Raw genomic sequence first — 9,870 nt, forward strand, 5'->3', positions numbered from 1 at the left:
CTTGAAGGAAAACCACATTTCTGAATAAGCCCTTCAATTTTATGTGGATACTTCCACCCCAATAAGTCAGTGTCTCCATTGCCTGGAAAGATGAAATGAAATCAGAACATTTGGAGCAACCTCCACAACCACATAGAATCCATGCAATGCCAAGAAATCAGATGGGTTCTTTCATTCACGTATTTTACTGTTTAGCTCCACGCTGATCAGCTGCTACCTGTGAAAACAAATTCTGTTCACACCATAAGATTAAACTTGTAACCAAGCTGTTGTCTTGTCAATGTTATTTAATAATTAAAGCGTCTATTTCTTGGGCATTTGTTATGACAATGGTATTATATTTAGCCCTAAGACTTTCAAGACATTCTATTTCAGAGTTTCATAATGTCTCAGTCATCTTGAGAAAATCCCTTTAGATAATTCTTCTAGATTTGAATCCTTGTGGGTAAGATTTAGTGAAAAAAAACGAATGCAAATATATTTGATTAATAAATTAAATTTCCTGTTAAATTTATAAAACTAATATACAACATCTGGCTCAAAACAAAGCTAAATATTCAAAGATATTTCAGAAACAACTGGAAAGATGGATAATAGCTTGTTCATTTTATAATTAGTTCAGAGGCTGCTATGAAAGTCTTCAGTTATTAAATATCTGAACTCATAATTGATATAGGTGCATATGTAATACTTCTGATTGTAATCAATTCTATAAATAATGCACGCCACTTACAGCACACATCATTTTGATTTGTTTTCAATATTTATCTTAAAATATATATATGGTTTTTATTTCTGTATCTGATTTCTGAAAGCCATAGATTAAATATTCAAAGAATTTGTTTGGTATTTAAACACTTCTTGATTCCCGTTTAAATATTAGTCCTCAAAGCATTCAAACTAGAGGTATCATTAATCATCAAAAACCTGTTAAAAACAAGGAAATGTAGTTAGTTTTAATGTTATTTCACTCTTAAGAAACAGATTAATCTACCTTGCAGAAATGTAAGTAGTTTGCTCATTCTAAAGGCCCATAGAGTGGAGATTTTTATTTTGCATTTTTATTTTATTTTGGAGTTGTTCTTTGTTTCTGTCTTTTTGTTCATCCAATTTCCTTACCATTAGCTTTAAATCACTCTTACTAATATGTTTTTGGCAGTGTTTTTAAAATGGACTTGAAAATCCCTCAATAACTAAAGAGCAAAAAAAAAAAACCCTGACTAAGGACATTTTAAAGTTAATATCCTTAGAATTAACTGTCTAAAGCTCTGAGATCTATTTCCCTATCTTTTCTTCAACTTACCTTGTACTAATGAACAAATTGTTCATTAGTAACTCTGAATATTCTTGCCCTGCAATACTCGCTCCCTTTCCTTTCTGTGTTGTGTTTTATAACCCAGGAATTATTTGGAAAGTAATCCAAATGAAATTAGAAATATAATGAATCTAATTATTCATTGTTTTGCCAAGTATGTATTGGCTACCCACTGTGCCCTGGCACTTTGCTATATATGATAAACAGGATGTAGTCCCTATAATCAAAGAGCATAACATATACAAGAAGTTTCCCAATCTGGTAAGGGCTATGATGGGGTAAAGTATCCACCACTCTGTGTCCAAAGAAGTGGTTCCCTTCCTAGTCTTACTGGGTTAAAGAAGTCTCCCTAAAGAGAGTGATATCTAAAACCAGTCCTAAAAGATGATTAGAATTGAAGCGGAAGGATAAAAAAGAGCATTCTAGACAAAGGGCAAAACACAGGCCAAGGCTCAGAGGTGGAAAAGAACACAGTAGTCTTAGGGAATCTTGTGTCATTCTTGGCAGCCAGATGATCTTATTTATATTATGCTGAAGCATCAAGTGTAGATTTAGAGATTAGAAGTTCTTATTAACCTTGGAGAGGTAAGTAATATGAAGGGTCTTCCTTATGAAATGAGTTAATGTATACAAAAATCCTAGGATGATACCTGCTAAATACCTATTAAATACCTGTATTTAATAGATGTTGGCTATCGTTATGCATAGTAATATTGCTGTGTTAAATTATAATTTTGATCACCTACTGTTATGGACTGAATGGTTATGTCTCCTACTCCCTAAATTCGTATATTGAAATCCTAACCCCTCCCTCCACACCATGTGCTAGTGTTAGGAGGTAAGGCCTTTGGGAGATGATTAGGCCATGAATTGCATTAGTGTCCTTATAAGAGACCCCAAAAAGCTCCCTAACCTCTTCTGACATGTGAGGACACACAGTGAAGATGGCCTTCTATGAATCACGAAGCAGGCGCTCACCAGACAATAAATCTGCTGGGACCTTCATTTTGGACTTCCCAGCCTACAGAACTATGAGAAATATAAGATACCCAGTATATGGTATTTTGTCATAGCAGCTCAGGTAGACTAAGACACCTACCTATTAAAAGAAACTGAGTAGAAGAATGGATGACATAAATTGGTAACCCACACTTGGAAATATGTAAAACAGACATTATGCAATCATTTATCGAAATTAATTTATGGAGATGAATAAATACAAGGATGGAATGTGGCCTTATTAATTAGGAAGAGATGATAATGTGGCCTTTTTGAAACCAGCTTTCCCTTACCTTAGGAACCATTTAGCACAATTATAGTTGATAAACTTATTTTCACTCTGTGTTTAAAAAAAATAACACAAAACTACGTTACTTCAAGAGTGAAACTGAGTTCAAAAGGGGTGATTTAATTTGATATTGGAAGCACCAGGTGTTTAACTCAGTTTAACTCAGTACCTCATTATAAAGCATTTTCCCATCACAGGAATCCAGCTTTACTGCAGGTTCAATCATGTTTCCCAATAGGTATTTTTGTTCCGTGCCTCTTTCTCACTGTCCTTATATCAGAAATAGATAACATGATGGGGCCAAACTCAATTCTGTTTAAATGTTAATGTGTTTTGTTTATCTTCTAAGTATCACTTATGTGATGGATGGTTCTAGATCAATATTATGCACATGCACACTTTTTGAGAAATTACATTTTGTATGAGTATAAAAAGAGAAAAGAATATGTACAAGAGCCTTTGAAAATAAATGGAAACTTGAAATCTGCCTCAGTTTGATGGAAAATAAAGCAGTCAGACTCCACGAACAAAATCAGAGAGAGAATATCTCTGGCTGGCTAAAATAAATGTAAACATCCCTGTCACCTTTCAGAACATATGCTTCATATTGAAACAAAGTGTCCCTGTATATCACCAGGTAGTAGCAATTATTTCTTGTACCAAATTGGTTATATAAGGCCAACTTTATCCAGAAGAAAATATAAAACTCTTCAGAGAGAAAATAAGTTTCCAAGTATTACATTGAGTTCTATATTGCTATAGTGGTGGCTGATTTGATAAACTACTTTTTAGGTTCTTGATTAATAATATGACATTTTTATAAAAACATAATTTATCGAGTAATTACTATATACCATGTATCATGTCAAGTATCTAATGTGCACTGCTTTATTTTACAACAACTGGATATGCTATACACTATTATTCTCATTTTACAAATGAGAGAATTGAGATTTGCTCAAGGTTTCACACCCATAAAAGAAATGTTGTCAAGAGAGTGATTTTCTAGACACTAGGTCTTCATTTCTTACCCATCCCCTTTCTTTAGTACAGAGGTGAGACTTTTTGATCTAATATAAATCACTATGCCAACACAGCTTCAAAACAAGTCTCCCTGCCTATTCATTTTCCACCAGAATCATAACTCCTTCCTATACAGAAATGCTGGGTGAGCGAGCTATCTTCTTCACGGAGGCTGGGTGCTCATTCTGGGCTATTCTTTTACTTCCCTTCTAGTTGGTAATTTGTAAGGATGTCCTCATAACTCCACCTCTCCTGGGGCAATAACACCCTAAGTTTTCAGTATCCAGTGCAAGAGTTCCTTTATTCTCTACCTACCCTGAGCTCCAAATTATCCATTTTATTCCACTGTTGCTATATGGTTAAAATGACGCCAAACTCATCATAGATATATAACCCTCAGGTAACCAGGCCAGTCAACTGAAAGTATTATTTGCAAAAAATAATAGATACAAATAAATTATACCCATAACAAAATGGCAGCTGAGAGTAAGCTGTGCACATGTTTCTCATGGACCAGTGATTTGTAGAAGTTCATGAAATAATGCCATGAAGCTATGTAAGATAATATGATAATGTGTTGTAATTTGTATTGTCAATAAAACACGACCTAATACCAGTCTCCTAGTGTCACTTGTTAATTAATTTAACTTAGTTATGGCCCGACTTATTCAAAGGTCCTAGCCTACCTAATCCCAGGTCCCTGGCCGTGTGTGTGTGTGTGTGTGTGTGTGTGTGCGCGCGCGCGTGTATGTGTGTGTGAATACATGGCTCTGTCAGGGAATTAAAGGAGGTGGAGAAGTAAAAGAAGAAGCATTTATTAATTCCTAGTATATGCCACACCTTATACTAGGTTCTTTCACATATAGTATTAATCACATTTTATAGCAGAGAAGACAACATTTTAATAAATTTGCCCCAGGTCCTACTGTCACTTAAGTAGCAGTGACAGGGCTTAAAATCAAATCTTCTAACTCTAAATTCAGAATCCTAAATTCACCATTGTCTTTAAGTGTGGTGCCTTTTTCTCTGTACAACAGAATGTTGGTTTCAAAAAAAAAAAAAATCTCTGGGATGTCCAGGTCTTTTATTCAACAAAACTTGGATGGGAATTTTCTTTGTCTGCTTAACAATAGAGTTTTAAGGAGGTAGTACCACCTGTGTTAGTTGTCTAGTGCTGAAAACAAAAATGATCACAGACTTAAAAGTAATAAACTTTAAAAGTGGCTTGAAAAAACACATTTATTATCTCATAGTTTCTGTATTCAGGGGTCTGGGCATGGCCTAGTTGGGTTCTCCTCAAGGTTATAATCAAGGTGTTAGCCGGGGCTGGGTTTTCATCTGAGTTTCCCCTGAGGAAGGATCTGCTTCCAAACTGTTGTTGCTGGCAGTATTCAGTTCCTCAAGGTTGCCAGAATGAGACACCTCAGTTTCTTGTTTACTGTCAGCCTGAGGCTGCCCTCACATGTCCCCCTCTATATGGGAGCTCATGACATGTTAGTCGGCTTCTTTAAAGCTAGCAAAAGAGGGCTTCCCTGGTGGCGCAGTGCTTGAGAGTCCGCTTGCTGATGCAGGGGGGGACACGGGTTTGTGCCCCGGTCCGGGAAGATCCCATATGCCGCGGAGCGGCTGGGCCCGTGAGCCATGGCCGCTGAGCCTGCGCGTCCGGAGCCTGTGCCCCGCAATGGGAAGCTAGCAAAAGAGTCCTCTAGTAAGACAGATGTTACCATCTTATGTAACAGAATTCAGTGCAGATCATCAATCATGTAAGTCACATCACCTTTGCCATAATGGATTGATTAGAAGTAAATCATAGGTCCCACCCACGTTTAAGGGGTAGGGATCACAAGAGAATGCACATGGGGAGGCGGGGATCATGGGAGCCACGGTAGTGTCCATCCACTACACCACCTATTAATGAGTTTTTAGACCCAATTTCCTCATTTGTAAAATAGTAATGTTACCTCTATTAGTTCCCAGGACCGCATTAACAAAGTACCACACACTGAGTGGCTTAAATAACAGAAATTGATTTTCTCAGCTCTGGAGGCTAGAAGTCCAAAATCAAGGTAGACAAGGCTATTTTTTTTTTCCTGAGGAATGGGAGGGAGAATCTGTTCCATGAATCTCCTTTAGCTGCTGGCTAAAGGGTTGCTGGTTTCTTCAGTGTTCCTTGGCTTGTAGAAGCATCACCCTGATTGCTGCCTTCATCTTCACGCAGTGTCCTCCCTGTGTTCCTGTCTGTGCAAATTTCATCATTTTATAACGTCCCTGATTATATTGTATTAGGGCCCACCTTAACAACCTCATTTTAATTTGATTTCCTCTGTAAAGATGCTATTGCCATATAAGTCACATTCTGAAGTACTGGGGGTTAGGACTTCAACATGTAAATTCTGGGATGACACAATTCACCTAACACTAATGGTACCCATCGTCAGACTGGTTGGGAGGACTAGACATTTATGTTTTATTAGTACATGGCCTCTCACATGGTTACCTTTCAGTAAATGTGGGATTATAATATGATTATAATTAATTTTGGCACTCCTATTTTGAGAAAAGACTCCTCATTTTTCAAAGAGGATGACAGGATGTCCTTCAGTATCAGTTCTAAACATGGGGACAAAGCTGCTGAGCTGAGAATTATATCCCTCAATAAACTGAAAAAGCCTCCAGCCACCTCCCCACAAGGCTGGCTGAGAAGTGCCCTTCCCACAAGCACATTCTCACTGCCCTCAGATCAATGGAATTCCCACTAGGACCCAGAAGGGAAGAGTTTGCCTTTGAAAAAATGCAATGTTCCTGCAGATTGGGCGAAGAGAGGGATGCCATCTCTCCCGAAGCCCAAGAGTATTCACCAGGAACAAAAGTCATTTAATGTATTAATCTGCTCAAGCTGCCAAAACCAAAATTACATAGACTGGGTGGCTTAACAAATTTACCCAGGGAAGTTTTCTTTTCTTTTCTTTTTTTTTTAGGGAAGTTTTCTTTAAGTTAATAGAACACAAGTTAAATTACCTGCCCTTAGTTTGTGACCTTAGTCCAGTCAAATAATTGCTCTGTTTCTTGACTTTCACATGTAAGTTGTTTGAATAAGTGAAATTTTTTTTCTTACAGTTCTGGAGGTGAGAAGTCCAAGATCAGGGTGCCAGTGTGGTTGAGTTCAGGTGAAGGCTCTCTTCCTGGCTTTCAGAGGACTGCCTTCTCACTGTGTGCTCATGTGGCCCTTCTTCAGTGCTTGCACATGGAGAGAGCACGAGAGCAAGCTCCCTGGTGTCTCCTTTTATGAGGGCACTAATCCCACCATGAGAACCATACCCTCATCACCCTGTTTGGGACGTACCCCGTAAGTACGTCTCCAAATACCATCACCTTGGGGGTTAGAACTTCAACATATGAATTTTGGGGGGACACAAACATTCAGTTCCTAACAGTTTTATAGAGTGTGGGCCTTTAGTGGGCGGGGATTGAACCTTCCCTGATGATTTTCTTTGGCCCTTTCCTCTCTTCCTCATCCTTAAATGCCAGTTGTCCACCATATTAATGAATGGCCCTCTTGTGGAAGAATGTTCTAGACAAATGCCACTGGGGTGTGTGAAACGGGCAAGATAGCTCAAAGCCTAAGCGTTTTTGAAGGTGTTCATATCATCTATGGACGATTCCTGTAAACTTCCTTCTAAGCAGCATCTGCCATTCTCCTTTGGCATTCTGATTGCAAATATCAGTTGACAGGTCAACATCAATCCTGCTATTGGTGGAGGAGTGAGAGTTTTGGAATTGGTAACTTTACTTGAAGTTCCCACTTTTAGCTTTGGAGAGTAAATTACCCTTAATCTCCTCAATCCGCATTAGCTGAAGAAGGGAGGGACAATCTTCCCTTGGGAACAATGCACTTCTGCAACAGGTGATCTCCCACACAGGCCACTTCCTATAGCAACAGAAAAATAATTTGGTGGCATGTGACTTTTCTCCTCTTTGGTACCTGTCAGCAAGCCTAAGTGACAGATACCAACAGCTGGTGTGTTATCTGACAGTGTGGGGGATACTAAGCAGCTTTTGTCCCCAGATGTGGGCTTTAGTCATCAAATTATGCCATGGTCAATTAACATTACTCTAATATGAATTAGTGACAAGCATAGAGAGTTGGACTTAAATTTTTAGCGAGCATCAAAATCACCTGAGGGGCTTCTTAATCCACAGATCCCTGGGCCTTACCCACACATTTCTGTTTTGGTAGCTTTGAGGAGGGGCCTGAGAATTTGCCTTTTCAACAGGCTCCTAGGTAGTACTGCTGCAACTGGTCCTGGGACAACTCTTTGAGAACCACCAACATATTCTAAACCCAGAGCCTGGTGCATTCTCTTATAAAATGATAACTTTTCTGTCATGTTGCTTTATTAATATCCAACAAAATATTAAATCTTAACAAAAGTTAAGATTTCATCAATTATATTTTACACGCAATAAAATTAATGTCTTACACTTTTTTCTACTCCTTTACACAGTATTTAAAATACATGTAGGTTTATTGACACAGCACAGGATTTAAGGGTAATAACCACAAAGTTCTGGTGTGCACTTCATAGTCACTTACTGTTGAGACCATGTATCTTTTATATTATAACATTTCCTTTCTTCAAAAGGAAAATGTAACAATCAGAATGTTAATAAATATACTGATATGTTCTCCATGAAGTAAATTTTGCTTAATCAATTCTAGACTCACAGGCACTAGCTCTTTGTTAAAAAAATAATAATAATAATATGCCAATGAAATGTATTATCTGACATCTACTTTTATTTATAAGATTAAAATGCATTTAGATTATGTAAGGTAACTCCTGGTATCCATATCCAATATTCTGTTTTTCTTTTAATCTTACTTTAGTTTTATTGAATTGGTAGCAATTTAAATTTTTTTTTCTTTTAAATATTGCAGTTAAATCCTGAACTTAGAGGAAAGGCTATCAGAACTTTAGCTACAGCAGTAGGGGCAACAGGGCTCTGTTATTAAGTGTGTTAATTATTTATTCACACCTGGTTCATGCTGATTAACAAAACCTATTAAGGCCTTCCCTTGAAGACCTTGCTGTTAACACGTATTTGCAGCTGTTGCTGATTTTTTTCCAAATTAATACATTATGTGTTTGGAAAACAGACAAAAAACAGCTGCAGTGTCTGAATGCATTTATTACGTACTCTTCTCAAAATGCTATTTAGGTTTCCTAGTAAACGCTGAAGTCAGAGCGAAATGCACTGTTAACTCTGCACTTCTAGTACTTACGGGTCTAGCCAAAACAGAATACAGAGGGAGTGACATTAAAATGTCAGCCTTCACTTTGAAAATGGATTCCACAAAGTTCAGAAGCCAACTGTTCAATGATATGCATAAAAAAAGTGCTACTCTATAGCAGCTTCCCTTTCAGGTCAGCAAAGAGGTAAAAGTGATTAAAAATGCAGATGGCTTTAGATGGACTTAAATGTTTATTAAATAGCATTACCTCGACTTTCATATTATGTTATGCTGAATGCTTTACTGGTTTTATAGTCCCATCTAAAGCCATCTAGTTCCAGGTTGTAGTAATAAAATATTATTTTTAAAGCCTAGGTTAATAGCTGAAAAATATTCTTTATATTTAAGATCTTTATTGTTGCTGCAACAATGAAGTAAACTATCTGGCATTTAGCCAGGTTTAGAAATTATTCCATCTCCAAAGGGGTTAGTACCCACATAGACATAAGACAATTTTCTAAAAGTCAAGGGTTTATTCTCTTTCATCCCCAGGTATTGTGCAGACTCATTCTTCTCATATGAAACAAACTTCGAGTGGTTCTGTGTCTACACGACATTTGGCTGTGTTAACCAAATTGTTGAATGGAAGCACACAAAACAGATGTTATCTTAAGCAAAAAAGAAAGTTATTAGTAGCCCACAGAGTTACTGGGAGACTGGACAACTAGACTTAGAAAATCAAGAAAAATCAAAACAGATCTGGAGGGCCCAGCAGCAGAGAACACATCGCCATACACCACCGGCACAAAGGAATTTATTTCATCTATGTCTAATTTGCTCCATATGAAAAATTCTAGGTAGAAACTTTTGATAGAATCATTTGCCAGTGCACACACTACATGCCAGTTGGCATGGAAACATGTACCTTGGGAAGTAGGACTTTTCTTCTTGCCAAAAAATACACAATTGAAAATTCCTCAAATATTAAGAAAAGTTATATATTTGTAGGGA

This window comes from Lipotes vexillifer, unplaced genomic scaffold, assembly GCF_000442215.2.
Source record: "Lipotes vexillifer unplaced genomic scaffold, Lipotes_vexillifer_v1.1 scaffold347, whole genome shotgun sequence".
Classification (NCBI taxonomy): Eukaryota; Metazoa; Chordata; class Mammalia; order Artiodactyla; family Lipotidae; genus Lipotes; species Lipotes vexillifer.